Here is a 17,352-nt window from a genome sequence, read left to right on the forward strand (position 1 = left end):
TTCGTGTTATTTCTAGGCTATGCGCTGAACTGTGGTGGTGAGTTGAGGCTATACAGGAAGACATCGCTTCGGCGTTCCCAGTTCCCACAATTCTGCCTATTGAAGCATGGCGACTTTCGCTACGTGTTGCTAGTGTTACAATTTCAGCTAAAGAAACGCCTCAAAAGAGGATTTATTTCAACTTGACAAGCGTTACGAATAGACCAGGACACATATTTTTTCATCTGTTAGTGAAAACGGTAAGGTGTCTTGATTAAATATTGTAGAAAACATCGTCAATATTTGGACTCTAAAAATTCACTTGCAAAATCATTAAAATCCAATGGAATGGATGGTAAATTCAGTTGAATTGCAAATCACATTGCGCTGAATCCACAGGATCAGAATATTGCTTGTAAAATAAAACTGTCCGCTACAAGCTTTGCACCGCCGTGTATAAAATGACCTATATTCTTCAAACATAAAATAATGTGACTGAAGCATGTGAAGGAAAAACATGATTTTGGCTGACGAGCAAATTTCACAATGATCTGATAAATGCGCTGTGGATGCGCTTCATAATTTACAGGTGTGAAACTGACTTTATACCACTCGCTCGCTTTCGCAGAAAAGTGAACCTTGTGGTACTGGGGCATGACGTCATGGACGTGTGCAAAACTTCCGACGGGCGCCATTTAACCCGTTTTGTGATTGGTTGCAAAAACCATTAATTGCAATCGTAAGCCAATCAATGAACGCGACAACCTTTTACGGTACGGTATTAATTAATGTGACCCCCATGTGACCCGCCAGTAAAGTACATCTAACCTGATTGGTTTACAAAACTACTTTGATAATTGCTAAGCCAGTAAGCATGCTCGATGCTTAACAACCTCGTAGAGAGGCGAATTCACGTGATCCAGCGATCGCGTATAATGCACAAATCAATTGTAGTCCCGGCCCCCCAGGGGCCTGGCAATAGCGGGTCCGAGCCGGGACTTGGCCGGGATGTAACAGCTCAATGTGGCCCCGCAGTGCGGGGACGTAGTGGGGGTGTACGGGGATGTAATGTCTCTCAAACAGGCCGGGATCTACCCCGGGAGTGTACCCGGGACGTAATAGAAGAGTACTCACAACTGTGCTGGGTCGTATGCGGGGAAACACTCGCGGGGACTTGAACATGGTGCCCGGGGCTAGGGGCGGGGACTTGGCCGGGATGTACCCGGGATGTACACAGAAATAGTGCCCGCCCTGCGGGGACTAAGCCGGGACTGTAACATGTTTGTAACAGTTTCCAAAATTACATCCCCGGGTAGGTCCCTGCTATCCCCGGCCCCCGGGGGGCCGGGACTACAATTGATTTGTGCATAAATTCAGCTTGACAACTGCATGCTCGCGGGTGCAATAACAATACATGGACACAATCACTGACATTTACACAATAAATTTAATGAATTATTTATGACATGCATGGGCTGGATTTTACGATCGAAGTAAGGTTTTCGGCCTGTCCCTGCGTGAATCCTTAGTTTTCAACATCGCTTCGGCGTTCCCAGTTCCCACAATTCTGCCTATTGAAGCATGGCGACTTTCGCTACGTGTTGCTAGTGTTACAATTTCAGCTAAAGAAACGCCTCAAAAGAGGATTTATTTCAACTTGACAAGCGTTACGAATAGACCAGGACACATATTTTTTCATCTGTTAGTGAAAGCGGTAAGGTGTCTTGATTAAATATTGTAGAAAACATCGTCAATATTTGGACTCTAAAAATTCACTTGCAAAATCATTAAAATCCAATGGAATGGATGGTAAATTCAGTTGAATTGCAAATCACATTGCGCTGAATCCACAGGATCAGAATATTGCTTGTAAAATAAAACTGTCCGCTACAAGCTTTGCACCGCCGTGTATAAAATGACCTATATTCTTCAAACATAAAATAATGTGACTGAAGCATGTGAAGGAAAAACATGATTTTGGCTGACGAGCAAATTTCACAATGATCTGATAAATGCGCTGTGGATGCGCTTCATAATTTACAGGTGTGAAACTGACTTTATACCACTCGCTCGCTTTCGCAGAAAAGTGAACCTTGTGGTACTGGGGCATGACGTCATGGACGTGTGCAAAACTTCCGACGGGCGCCATTTAACCCGTTTTGTGATTGGTTGCAAAAACCATTAATTGCAATCGTAAGCCAATCAATGAACGCGACAACCTTTTACGGTACGGTATTAATTAATGTGACCCCCATGTGACCCGCCAGTAAAGTACATCTAACCTGATTGGTTTACAAAACTACTTTGATAATTGCTAAGCCAGTAAGCATGCTCGATGCTTAACAACCTCGAGAGAGGCGAATTCACGTGATCCAGCGATCGCGTATAATGCACAAATCAATTGTAGTCCCGGCCCCCAGGGCCTGGCAATAGCGGGTCCGAGCGGGACTTGGCGGGATGTAACAGCTCAATGTGTCCCGCAGTGCGGGACGAGTGGGGGTGTACGGGGATGTAATGGCTCTGGAACAGACCGAGATCTACACCGGGAGTGTACCCGGGACGTAATAGAAGAGTACTCACAACTGTGCTGGGTCGTATGCGGGGGAAACCCTCGCGGGGACTTCGGCCATGGTGCCCGGGGCTAGGGGGCGGGGACTTGGCCGGGGATGTACCCCGGGATGTACACAGAAATAGTGCCCGCCCTGCGGGACTAAGCGGGACTGTAACATGTTTGTAACAGTTTCCAAAATTACATCCCGGTAGGTCCTGCTATCCCGACTTCGGGGCCGGGACTACAATTGATTTGTGCATAAATTCAGCTTGACAACTGCATGCTCTCGCGGGTGCAATAACAATACATGGACACAATCACTGACATTTACACAATAAATTTAATGAATTATTTATGACATGCATGGGCTGGATTTTACGATCGAAGTAAGGTTTTCGGCCTGTCCCTGCGTGAATCCTTAGTTTTCAACATCAAAGATACTTGCGATGACCAGTTTTTTGCGGACACTTTGATAACAGGCAAATTTTATATGTCATAGGGTAGAAACGATACACAATTGTACAAAATATACATTTTGTTATACATTTGTAGGCCTAAAATGTTGTGCACAAAAATGTGTTTCCGTACATTATGCAAGTCTTGGGATGTGATACACGTAACGTGAAATCACCTCTCGAAAACCTCAACATGGTTGTTATAGGTATGCTAGGTGAATTCAAATTTGCCATCAAACTGCATCATTTTTTTTTTATATCACTCATACATAAATTCTAGACATTTCATTGGTTGATTACCATTTGCCATTTTTACTATCACCCTCTCCGTGTGATAGTCTTTACCATCATGTGCTCTGGCGTTGCCAGCGCCTGCAAAGCCGCCGTGCGCTGACTCTTGGACTCGCCGATTTAGTTATGGGTGGACCCCAAAATGTGAAATATATCACGGCAAAACATGGTGTTATGTTGATGAAAAAATGTATTTCCTACCTTAAATAGTATTTTAGTGATAGAATTTATGCATGAGTGATATAAAACAAATATTAACTGTCTTAAATTTGTAATGGTGAAATATAATCACTTTCGGTGAAAGATGTATTATTCCATTTCACTCGCCGTTCCGGCTCGTGGAATGGAATAAGCCATCTTTCACCTCGTGATTATATTTCGACCATCACACTTATAGACAGTTAATATTTGTATAATATATCAAATTAAAGCCCTTGAGTAAAAAAAGCCAAAACTGAAAACCTTTTTTTCATAGCACTTTCCGTAGCAAAGTTACATGTACATCTTGTCAAATATTGACTTTCATCAAAAAGATTCAGCTAGCAAAATTCCCAAAAAAGCATTTAGGTGGTGTTTCTAGATCTTAGTCTCATGTTGATAGCAGCTTTTTAATGGAACTGCTATCAAAATCCTCTAAAATTCCATGTGCGAGTGACTTATCACCATAAAAAATCATATATTTGGGTTAAGTGAAGTATAGACAACATTACATATTTATGTAGGTTTCCTTGACCGGCCAGTTCTTTTATATTTCTATGTACATGTATAATATATGTATTGTGTTCTAGGCGAATTTGGCTGACTAGCAAATGTGTTAATTAAGGTTTGCCTGGCATACCTAGTTGTTACATGTAGAAGTCGAGCATTGCAATCTCATCTACAGAATACCACACCAAATCTGAGTATCGAGAAATTTACATAAAATTGCGTATTTTTAGTTAAAATGGATGCTCATTTCAATAAAAAAAAGCCTCAAATATATGCAATTGATGCATTGTTTTATAGTTTCAGTGGGTGTACAATATTTACTCTTGATTCCAGAAAAATACAGTGCTAGTACATGTATACAATATGAAATAATTTAGATTGTTTCAGGACAAAATGCGGAGAATTCAATTTACAACTTTCGTTGGTACCATTCACTTTTCGTTGGTACATGTAAGCTTTGGGCTACATAACTTTCGTTGGTACATGTACAATTTACTTTTGTTGGTACATGTATACATGTACATGTAAGCTTTGGGCTACATCCAAACAAAAATATATACATCCACAAGACCACAACCCACTCCAGCCATAAAACACGGCCCTGCAAGGTGCTAACACTTCAAAGTGTTCATAGTTCTGGTCGCTTGGGTTCAACTCCCCACACATAATATGTATCATGTTCGCTCCCATCTAGCGATCAATAGCTAAATAACACACAAGTAATCCAATTCAATACACAAGCTCATACGCATGGGATTCTTTGATGTCAGCTGCAAACAATAGAAACCTTGATCAATAATGAACGTTGGTCAAAAGACGAGCTTACTGAAGTGAAAAATTTTGTACATGCAGAATCATGCATATTGGCTTGAAAATCATAAAGCGATTGCTTGATGAACTCAAATGATTTCATTAGCATTATTTATAAACCATATTTCAATATTTCAAAATGTTTTATATGCTTTTTGACCCAGAAATGTATGAATTTGATGGAAATCGTGATAAAAAATAAAATTTTACTAGTCAGATTCAGAAAGAGAGAATCTCATTACACACGTTAATTACATCACAATCCAAACAATAGATGGTCAAGTTCATGGAGAATGTTACAAATTGTTGCATGTTTGCTATCTCGTTTTTTCTGCAGGGAATATGTTTTATCATTAAAATCGGATATGGAAAACTATCAAAAATACAGCATAAACGGACATCACTATTTGTATTCATAATAGTACAAATTATAAGAATTATACAGAAGTGACATAACACTTAGAGAAGCTGTATCTTGAAAAGGAAATTGCTCTGATGCTTAAATTTCGGCAAGGAAACTCAGGTGAAATGAAGAAATGTATTTCTGATTGATTTTGTGTGCTTTTTGAGCGTTAAATGTTTCAAAATGTCAAAATGAACAAAATGCGAGTAACTATGATGTCATCAACATGACAGTAATATTCATGAGGTGTAATTATTGCTTCCTCAAGAAAAAAATGGTTAACAAATGGTTGATTTGCATTGCACGACCTTCTAGTAACTGTATCTACAAATTTGTGAAAGTTACTTGTATATTTTTACCGGAAACAAGCTTTTTCTATGGTTACTAACCAGCTCATTAGCGTGGTTCATCAGACATCTTTACCGCGGGATTACTGCCCTCTGTTGTTGACAGGGCTTCGAATTCTTATCAAGGTGATATGAGAAGTGTAGAGCCGTGAAGAGGGGGAAGAAGTGATTAAATTATAAACAAATAAATAAATAAATTTAAATGAAATAATATAACATTTTCAGAATACATTATTTTAGGGTCTATGATTTTAGAGACAAATAATCATGCGGAAACAAAATCAGAATTTTTTCTTTCAGCATGGTTAGTAATTGATACCTGTGGGAGCATCTTTATGAAAACAATTTAAACACTCTGGCACTATACTAATTGCAGTTGTAGTGGGTCAGCAGTCAGATGAAAATTCATTTCACTAATGATCCGAAAGATTGACTTTTGATTGCACCAAGTAGTGCGCGTACATAGCTATTTTTAGCAAAGCGAACGTTTGTTGTTTTGATTAATTGATTGACCATGTTTGCACGTTTGCATAGGGCGTCATGATATCGTTTTCAGCCACACGGAGACACGGACTATCACTTTGTTTCTTTTTAGTGGTTTTGTTTCCTTTGTAGAAACTTGTTCTTTTGTTTAACGACAGTACGACTTCTTCTCAATTTGTTTTTAAAATCATTTTCAATCATTATTTAATTTTGTGTTCCTTGTTATGTTTTTAGTTTTGCTAACTTGAGATGCTTGTGTGACGTTGTTTTCCTGTGTGCATACTGCGGTTCGCGGTTCCACTTTCTCATGTTGTTTGTTTAATTACCGTACCCGGGTTTTATTATTACAGTTAAAATTTACTCATAATTTATACTTCTTGAATTTCTTGTTTTTACGCTGTTTTCCTAACATTTTGCACCGCAATACTTTACTGTTGCAAGGCGTGGGCCTAGGCCTATACACCTTCTTGCAATACAGTTTGGTTTTGATTCGTTTGGCTAGGCCTTAGGCCTACTAGTCTTTCATCTTTCATTGATGTTATTCACAGTTTTCATATTTTTTTACTTGGTTGTTATTCATCTTTTAATTTGACTTACCTGTTTGATATGTGTTTTTTCGTTTGTTTGAGTAGGCCGTATTTTGTTTGTTTTTTAAACATTTTTTCTTTGCTTATTATACTTGAATGATTGGTCACTTATTTAAAGTAAATATTTAAATAAGTTACTAAACAATTAAAAAGTAAACTAGTAAAATATAATACACGTAAATAAATAATAATATAAAACTAATAATAAATTTAATAAAAAGCGTAAAAATTAAATGAATAAAAGTGGGGTCCTAAAATAAATATTAGCTATAAAATGACCAATCATTCAAGTATAATATGCAGAGAAATATGCTTAAAAACATACAAATGCAGGCCTACTCAAACAAATGAAAAAACATGTAAGCAAACAGGTAATCAAATTAAAAAGGTAAATAACAACCAAGTTAATGATAATTATTAGCATTCTATTATTGATTATTTTACATAGGCCTAGGCCTACGAGTACTATTCATTTTTTAGGCCTAATACACATGTTTACTTATTTACTTTCTTATTTGTGTAGTTTTTACTTGTTAATTTAATTAGGCCTACCTATTATTTTATTTACTTGTTTATTCATTTATAAATTTATTTAGTCAGTTATTTACTTAATTAATTTTACTTGCTTATTTCTGAACTTGTTTATAATTATGTATTTTGTAGGCCTATTTACTTGTTTACTATTTTCTATTATTAATTTATTATACTATTAACATATATTTGAAAAATAATAATAAAAAAAGAAAGAAAGAAAGAACAAAAATCCCTAATATATCCTAATAAAAGCCTACAATAAAGCTAAATTGAGAAAAATAGCATTCAATCTGGCAACAGATCATCACGCATTTTTTTTACGGAGTACCTCTAGAGGTACTCCGCTATAGTCTGTCTCTACGGGAGGTACACCGTGGAAAACCGGATAGGAGTAGTCCACGGATTTTTGACTCGCGTTACGGTACACCGCTACAGAGTAGCCCTGGGGGTAATCCGGAGTAGCTCCAGAGTACATCCAGTGAGAAATTGGATGTGTACTGTACAGAGGGTAGTGGACTATAATATTTGTTTTCATGAAAATTTCGTGAATCAGGTGCACTTGCAAAATTCACAAATGTTCATGCATGCAAACATATCATGATTTACAGGCCTATAATGATATTTTGTACACTTTTTAATGCAATCCAAAGTTTTGTTTAAAAAATTTGTTTTTTAAAACACTACCCATTGCATACATACATTGTACTACTACCACCATGCATATTTTGGTTTGACATCTGTCTCCTTCACTTGCATTAATACACATATGGTTGACACTGATCTGAGTTATCTGCTTAGTCATGTCCCATTTAATTCACATTGCAGCCTTTCAATTTTCAATTTAAGCATTTAGGGCTATAATTTGTGGGTCTTCAGTTAGTATAGCATAGTCATGATTAGATTGAGATGTGATATCAATAATATTGTAGGAGAGAATATTTTCAGGCCATTATTTAGAGAATAAACAATATATGTGACACGGTCAAGAGGAATGAGTCGGATGTCACTAATATTGATTTTGAGATTTTAGCAAAGAAAGTGTTAAAATTCTTTTGTTTTATATTGTTTTCAGCGATTGATAAATTGACGTAACTTCGCAAAGAAAACTTGTATCAGCATGAGGTTTTCAGTTTCTGAAAGCTCTAAATGTCCTTTTTACAAACATGTGTAAAACTCATTTTTGACCAGGGTCGATATGTGACTCATTCCCCTTGATCATGTCAAATATATGATTTTTTTTGCTATCCTACACAACACATATACTATGCTTTACCATTGTTTACTGTGTGATAGACGACAAGTTCATGTATTAGTCCAATATTTTGAGTGTTGCGCCAGCATCCACTACGATGGTTACTTCTTCATGTAATTATACACGAAGTTAGGGTTAGGATTAGGGTCAGGATTAGGGTTATGGTTAGGGTTAGGATTAGCTTACACGAAATAATTACATGAAGGATCGACCCATTTATTCTCATTCTTAGTTCAATATCATCTAAAATAATAACACTAAGTTATTTCAGAAAAATTAAGTTAACAAATCTCCCCTTATTCTGAAATGAACGAAACACTAGTTTTAGTTGTGCGTACTGCGAATTACACCCGGGGGGGGGGGAGTCAGTCCCATTGTGGCCTGTACACCATCCGCGATAATCAACTTTTGAAAAGCACCCTAAACACGGATTTTTAAATCGGTTAAAACCCTTGGCTAAAATGATACCCTAAACAGGGATTTTATTCCTTGCATCAAATTTCATACCATAAATTTCATTTCCGCGTATTAGCAATTGCAATTTTGCTACCCTTTTTCCCAATATTTCATGTTTTTGACACCCTAAACGTGTTACGCACGTATCGTGCCTACCCACGAAAAACTACCCTTTTTACGCGTTTTCATTATCGCGGATGGTGTACAGGCCACAATGGGAGTGACTCCCCCGGGGAATTACACTCTACAACTGGCTACATACGCAGAACATGGCAATGACGTGACTGCTGCCGTGTTACTGTGTGGTAGATGGCATATCAAGGAACCAATGAAATTCAGCGCTTCCAAGCTAAACCAGCCAATGAACCACTGACTAAGAATATCCAGTATTACAATTTTTAGCAGTTAGGTTTAGTGTGCATGAACAATGTACACGTGCAGATGCAAGATGACCTTAAACTTAATTAGGATTAGATTTGGGTCAATTTCAATTGGAAGGCCAAGTTAAAAATATTTTGTTGGATAGCATAGGCCACAGTCTGTGGATTACTGTTTTGGTCAAAATATAAAAATACTAGAAGTGAATATATTTTGCACTTGTGTGTGGGGGTGTGTGTGTGTGAAGGGGGGGTGCATTTGTTTTCACCAACAAACGTGGCCCCACCTATGACATATCACTCATAAAGTGTGGACCCACAGCAACCGTGGAGAGTGGCAGAGGGTGTTAGATACCCTAATAATGCATATGGGGTGTAGGTCCCCCATATGCAGGTATAATACCAGGTCCACAGTTTAGCAGTTAAATGTATATCTTACCACAAAAGTCCCACCTTTCAATAGCGAAATGTTAGTCGTAGAGTTCCATGGATACACTGTTAACTACATAGTTCATTGTAGGAGGCTCATAGGTTCCACTTTTGTTGGTGAAAATATGTAGGGGTGTGTGTGTGTGAGTGTTTGTTCTTAAAAGCACCATCAAATTAAACAAAAAGACACACTGTGGACACACAGAAACTGTGGACATCTGCGGTTTCTGGACAGTGTTTCAGATTTAATTATAGTCAAGGACTGCATTTGCCCGCATAGGGTCAAGCCACAGACCCTAGAAAGAATTTCTTTCAAAGGTCTGTTGTCAAGCTGCACTTGGATAGTGAACTTAACTTTTAACCATGTAGCCTACATGTTAAGGGGGTACTACACCCATGGCCAATTTTGTGCTCATTTTTGCATTTTTCTCAAAAATTATAGCGCATTGGTGACAGGTAAGATGTATATTATAGGGGCAAATACTACAACTACATGTACTGCACTGAAAATTCAGCAACTCAAGGCAAGTAGTTATTGATTTATTGATCAAATATTGGTTTTCCCTCATTTTTGACCGTAACTCCACAACTGTTGTCTGTGCTGAAATAAAATTTCCAGTGCAGCAGTAGTTGTAGTCCTTGCCCTATAATTATCTTTACTTGTCACCAATGTGCTATAATTTTGGAGATAAATGCAAAAATAGGCACAAAATTGGGCAGGGGGTACAACTCAAAATTGTGTGTGTCCATAGTTGGATGAATATTCTGAGCATGTGTCATCGTCCATATCTGCTGGTGGCCGACAGATGAAATGTAGTAGGGGTGCACAGGTATGTGTGTGATTGATTAGACTGTTCCAGTTGAAATACATACATCCCATATGGAAGACACAATCTTAAGCTTACACTCAGTGGGTGCAGATTTCAAATGGAGTCACCCATTCAGGTAACGATTACCCGCATTTGAAACTCACACTCCCTGTGTGGAAGATTAAGGTTATGTCTTCCGTAGGGGGTGTATGGATTTCAACTGGAATAGCCCATAGTGCCTCCAAGTATTAATGAGCCTGCATGAATTATTCTTTAGAAGTAATGCAGAGAATACCTAAGATGTTTTCACAAGTCATTTCTCTGTTCAACATTAATGTTGGTGTCTGCAAGACTTGTGTCTGTTCTCATAAATATTTGAAATTTTGTCTTGAGGACTGTATTATTTATATCATATAATTGATGTGTTGTTGCTATGCATGTAGGAGCATGCATTATAAGCTATTATATCAGTGAATAAATGTTCAGGGTGGACCAATATAATGCAAGCATATGAATGGTTGGTTTGTGAGCATTTTGCTGGTTTTGTAGTGTCATGCTTGTCATGCCGGCTTTGTGATTGCCGCCTGCAATTAAATGCAAACGACAGACACCAATTGGTATGCTCAGTGGTACTGGCTGGACTATGAAATTTACCGCTCTGTTCTCATTGGCCAAAATCATGTGCAGTGCCAAACGTCACAAGTGGCACCACACTGAGTTGACCTGAAGTCAATTCCTTTCTGATTTACCGCTCTGGGCAAAGCAGCAGGGTGATCAATTTATTCGCAAGGCGCAGCTTGGTCACCGCTACCGTTTCTAGTGTGATTGCGCAGTGACACGACCAATTTGAAAGAATTTGACCCCTTTGGAGGACAAAATGTGACCTTTGACCTTTTTTGCATATAACTCGAGAACCGTACATCACAGATAGGTTTTCAAACTATACTTTTTCTGAATCCTTAATGACTAGAGTAGTTTTCAACAAGATACATGTGAGCAATTTGACCCCCATATAGTTTTGATGACATTTTCCAGCCATCTTAGAAAGAAATTTGTTTAAAAGAAGCATATCAAAAGCAAGAAATCTATGCCAATATCTGTGCTTTTCCGGAAAAATGCACAATAGGTTTGATATGCTGAACCTATTATTAGATCCATTTTCCCAGAAATTTTTAGTATGAGTTACTTACATGTATATACATTGTCTTCATTTACAATTTGATGTATCTAGATGCAACTTATATAGCCGCATATTGCTAAAAATGTATACTGGGATGTGCTGAAGGAAGCTTACGGTGGATGAATTGGAGCGCAATTATTTTATTTCACAGTTTGGCTGGTTCCCACAAGAGTCACACATGTGACAAAGCTATACATTGTAGATATATAATTGGCTGGAAATCGGGGATTATTATAACATCAACAGATTACCGTACTAGGACTGTAAATTTGAGAAATGACCCATATACCAAATTAGGCTTAGAATCTAGGTAAGCATGAAAGTAAGTGTTGATTCAAAACCAAGATGTTCCACTTTCATCAGTTGTTGGAGTAAAAATAATATCATCTAGATGATTCATTACCTCATGCACATAGAAAATAATCAAACATTCATTGAATGTTTCTCCCAGGATGTTTATGCTAGCTACATAACTACATATTTAGACCAGCATACAGACAGTTTGTCAATTTTTAAACGCTTTCTACTTTCACATTAATTTGCTATCATTGCCTTCCACAAGTTTTCATCATGGGCCTCAACCCTTGCATTGATCAAATCAGTTCATAGATTTGTAACCAGACAAATCTATATCAAATTACCTGTTAACCTAGAGCCTGATGTATGTTTATACCTCCATGGCAACACACCGCCAGGTAAATTTTAATGCACCCAGTGTTTTTTCCTCCACAGCTGAGAAAATCCAGAATCCTTTGCAATGTGATTCATCCCCTCATTTCTGTAGATCCTTCATGTAATCATTTTGTGTAAGCTAACCCTAATCCTAATCCTACTAAAAATGCAATCCTAATCATAAACCCTAATCCTAACCCTAAACTAACCCTAACCTTAACCCCGACCTTAACCCTAATTTTGTGTATAATTTTCCCCGCTCATTTCATCAAAAGACACTCTCATTACTTTGTACAGGTTCCCTTTGTTTTCATTTTGAAAATAGTTAAAAAGTTAAATCCTTCCCAAGCCTTTCGGCCCATTGGGCGGTGCCTATCTCCGTTTCATAACCCTAGGCCACATGTCTGCAAGCAGAAAAGCTACAGTAGGGGGTTAGTCCACTGGTAGCCATATGTTTAACTTTCCCTACTCCATTCTTTCAATGCCGAACGCCTGGCAAGAAGGCATTAGGTACCATTTTAAAGCCTTTGGTATGGCCCGGCCGGGATTGGAACCCGCGACCTGCCGATCGTGAGGCGGACGCTCTAACCACTAGGCCACCACGCCGGTTAAACATGGGTAGATATAGCAAAGAAATAAACATTTTGCAAGATGTGGATGTGCTCTGTTTATTGAGGTATGTTTCGTCACTATCAACCCATGTTGCCCTAGAAAGCAAATCAGTACAGAAAATTGAAATGAGAGAAATGCATTATGGGAAATGTAAGATAAGATATCTGCCTCCACAGCATGAAACAATTCTAAATATTATCATCCACAAGCCACGCCTACAGTCAGAACCAAGATGTTTGTCCTCAATGATTTTCTGTAGTGAAACTCTGATTAAATCTCTGTGGACACAGATTGTACAACATTTCCCCCCCCCCCCAAACAAATTGTATACATGCACTAGTCTGTGTCAAAGATGGCTCTTGAGTCTTGACCTTTACCAAATGGGCGAGCAGCAAATTAAGCAGAGTGGTGAATGCGCAACAATGAGCCAAGAAGGGTATTTTTTCATAGGAAATAACCAACATGCCTCTCAGAAAGGCTGGTGAGCCACCTTTTCCATTCCTCTATATTTGCAAAAATCTCAGGGGGGGGGGGGAAGGAATTTCAAAGGTAAAAGTAGTCTAGAAATTACAACGGTAAAGCATGGTAAATCATGAAATCTACAGGTGTATTTGGTATTTGGGGTCGGGCCAATATTTGGGAATTGTGGGATCCCTACCTGATGTACATGTGGCATTGCAACAAGTGAAGTTAATATTTCCATGCCAAGTAGATGTGTGGTTTCTATTCATTAGATTAAAGTTCATTTGTCACATGAAATTTACTGGCAAATTAATGATGAAGATAAAATATAGGCAGTTGTATAGGATTGGTGCACTTAAAATGCTTTATATAGGGAGTCTGGAGGCTACAAAAATGTTTGAGGCTACAAAAATGTTTGTTTTACACAGAGATTATATGTCTGTAATTAAAAAAAGTATAGATTGGAAATGTTGAAAATGTAAGCCAGAAGTTTAACAAAACCTTGTGGGTACTTGAATTTTGTTTGACAGAGCTGAGTGTGCTTCCTGCGAAAATTTTACTCAAAAAATTCCTGCCTGTCAAAAAGTCCTCCCCTCCCCCATCTTTTGCACACTATACTAAATTTTTGTGAACCCACTTTTGAAACCTTTTATGGTAACAGGAAATTTTAATTTTGCTATAATTTAATGTTTCTATACTGTTTTCCTAAGCTTTTATAGAGTATTTTGTTTAAAAAATGCCCCCTCTCTTTCCACTTGCCAAAAATTGCTTTCCTTCTCCCTTAGACCCTCCCCCCCCGCCCCATTTTAGCCTCCCGATGGCTCATAATTATTGCACAGCCCTAAATACATCCTAGCATGCAGGACTAATTACATGTTCATGTAAAGACTAAACATTTAGCACAAAATGTCAATACTATCTCTGAATAAATAAACATGGTTGTTATGTTTATAGATCTGTTACTGACAATCCAATATTACTGGTGTATATCTGGCATGACTATATCAACTAGATACACATGTTGTGCTGTTTAGCTATATGTTTGAACTAAAGATGTCTGAAACTATGTACATGTCTGTATTGTCATATCTGATGCAATGAAGCTGAATGACTCTGATCAGAAATCACTTTTCAATTTCATTATATATGAGCCATTCTCAATGCTTTATTTTGCTGAAAAGCCCATTATAATTAGATTTTACGGTTCCAGAGATATGGCCCTTAGTGTTGCACAGAACAATCAAATACAAAGGAAGTTGAATACTATTATTGGCTGTTAAAAAAAAGGTGCAGTGATTTATAGTCCGCTACACACAGGCACAACACCTATAGACGTTGATCCACAAGCCTCAGCATACTTTACAGGTGTATCTCAAAATCAATATTCCCTACATCCGTCTAATTTTGCTTGATCACATCATTTGTAATTGAATACCTGAGTGGAAGAAGGGCCCAACTCCATCAAAACTGTTTTTGAGATATTAAGAAAAAACTTAATATTTGGACAAGTTTTATAGACAGAATGTTTTCGTCTTCAGTGGACCTTTAATACATGAACATACAATATTACATACATTCGAAATTATATATGATGTTTCCATGGCAACGGTACAGGTCTTAATACTGAGCTGGAGTTGGGCCCTTCTTCCACTAATATACTGCAAGTGCCAGTTCTGTGTTATAAATAGCTACAGAAATTAGGTAATCACCATTATGCACAAGTAGAACTCATGTAATATGTTAGCAAGAAAGTTTATTGTAGTGAAAAGCAGATTTCATGGATGAACAAAATTTCTCTTTAACCCTATATTTGTGGAAGAAGGGCCCAACTCCATGGAGTTGGGCCTTTCTTCCATGAAAACCATGATTAAGTGTACGTGGAAGACTATTTAGAGAGTGGATTTTGGCTCATCTTTCACACACAAGGAAGAACAGTCTGCTGGCAATAAAATGCTGGGTCTAACTCATTTTGTAAAAAATTGGAGTTGGGCCCTTCTTCCACTCAGGTATTCAATTGAAAGTTTTTACATATTGTAAGAAAATTAGGGAGACACTAAGATTATTGTGAATTGAAATAAACCTTAATTAAAGAGACTTTCACAGATTTTAAGTTTTAAACATTTTTCCACAAATTTAGTTTTATGGTGACACTACTTACTACTTACGCAGTTGAAATGTCCGTTATAAAACAAAATATCGTTTTGACATGTTCTATGGATCATATCATCATTGATTGCCTTCAGGCCCCATGCTGGGATTCCAATTGTAATTATACTTTTTATTGGGGTTGTAGCTTGTTGAACACTTGATATGGCATGAAATTGACAAATCAATTTTGCTCTGATAGAAATAATGGCAACTGCCATAAACACACAAAATTTACACCTGTAACGCAGTGCATGCAGCAGACTTATGCCAATTTTTGAAGGAAAAAAAATCCCAAGTGAAATTAATTTCTTTTTTCAAGTATGTATTTTGTATGGCTTCATTGCCGCTCCCAGAGTTCCTTCAGTATTAAAAAAACTAAAATTGTTCACTTTGCCTCCCACGCCCTTCCCCCCAAAAAGTTTCTGCTGCCACTGGTACTATCATTTGTCAGGTTTATACCCTATTATTTATTCCTAGTGTTTCTTCATTGGAAACTTTTTGATTTTGTGGGAAGATGAAACGTGTGTGTTGTAAAGTTCAGCCAATTTAATGGGGCGGTAATGCTTGGTAGTAGCTGTATGATGTAGAGACAGACAGTGGGACGTGAATTGATAATGTTAAATGTTTTTGGTCTACTCTGTGTAAGACAGCGTTCAAGCTTTGACTTGCGTTTGGCGGACAGAATGGTGGAAACTTAATGTGAAAGATATCCTACTTAAAGGAACATTTTCTAGGGCGAAATTTTGTGTAGAAACTGAATCTGACATAAAAAAATACATAATTATCAACTTGAACATTTTCCCCATAGCACTGTACAGGCATATTTCTGCCCGAAGTCTTCAAATTTGAGCAAAAATTGGTGCAAAAAAAATAAGTCCTTCAAAATGGGGATACTAAGGGCTAAACAAAAAACATGTTGCTCTAGAGGGAGGCATTGGTAAGGGCAACATGTCTTTTGTTTAGCCTCAAGCCTCCCAGTTTTGAAGGACTTATTTTTTTTGCAAAATCCGTGACTTTTTTCATGCCCTCAAAATGCTTAGGGGTGGGGGTAGCATTTTGCAAGTTATTTTCTTTTCTGTATATCTAGCGTACTTGTTTGATATATCACCATTTAGCTATTGAAATACTGAGCAAACAAACACTTAAAATATCCCTATAGCTCATACCATTGTGGAGATATGGCCTTTTCAAATCGAAAATGATGCGAATATTGTATTTTTTTCTAAGTCAATTATCACCCGAACCCTCAAGTTTCTGCCCCTGCTACAAAAATAAAAAAATTTATGGATCCCATTCAATGCTTTTAATATCACAACTGTACCCTTGTTACACAATTAGCATAGACAATTAGGCACTATTTGATAGTTTTCATGTTCATACACTCACAGGAAATCTGCAAGTCAAAATTTTTGTCACCCCAAAACGGCTATTTTCGGCCAAAATCGGACATAAAATTGAATTTTTCTTGAAATCTATAAAAGATAGGGAGTTTTAAGTGCCAAAATCTGAAACTAGATGATATTTTACCCTTGGAAATATATTTAAACAATCAAGAATTTTTATTGTTTTCACCCCTAAATACTTTTTTCACATGCGTGTCCGCCAAACGTAAGTCAAAGCTTGAACGCTGTCGTAAGATGATGCTAGAGTGTAACCACACTTGACCAATTTTACAAAATAAGCCAGACATTTTGATGTATGTGACATTCATCATAGTCTTATCTACAATGTGGAGGCACAGGGGTAGGGGTGTCACAAAGTGATTTGCTATCCACTCGCAATCTCGCATTGCAAAAAGGTACTGGCG

At 37.5% G+C, this 17,352-nt stretch overlaps 1 protein-coding gene across 1 annotated transcript in view; it reads left to right on the forward strand.

Annotated features, from left to right (window-relative positions):
• Positions 1-91: 91 nt before the first annotated feature.
• The window catches only part of LOC140164297 (uncharacterized protein KIAA2013 homolog), a 50,803-nt gene continuing 33,542 nt past the window's right edge, over positions 92-17,352 (forward strand). The window contains exon 1 of the mRNA XM_072187569.1: positions 92-239. The gene's annotated coding sequence lies outside the window, so the exon portion shown is untranslated. The remainder of the gene's footprint in view (positions 240-17,352) is intronic.

Source organism: Amphiura filiformis, chromosome 11 (assembly GCF_039555335.1).
Source record: "Amphiura filiformis chromosome 11, Afil_fr2py, whole genome shotgun sequence".
NCBI classification, from domain to species: domain Eukaryota; kingdom Metazoa; phylum Echinodermata; class Ophiuroidea; order Amphilepidida; family Amphiuridae; genus Amphiura; species Amphiura filiformis.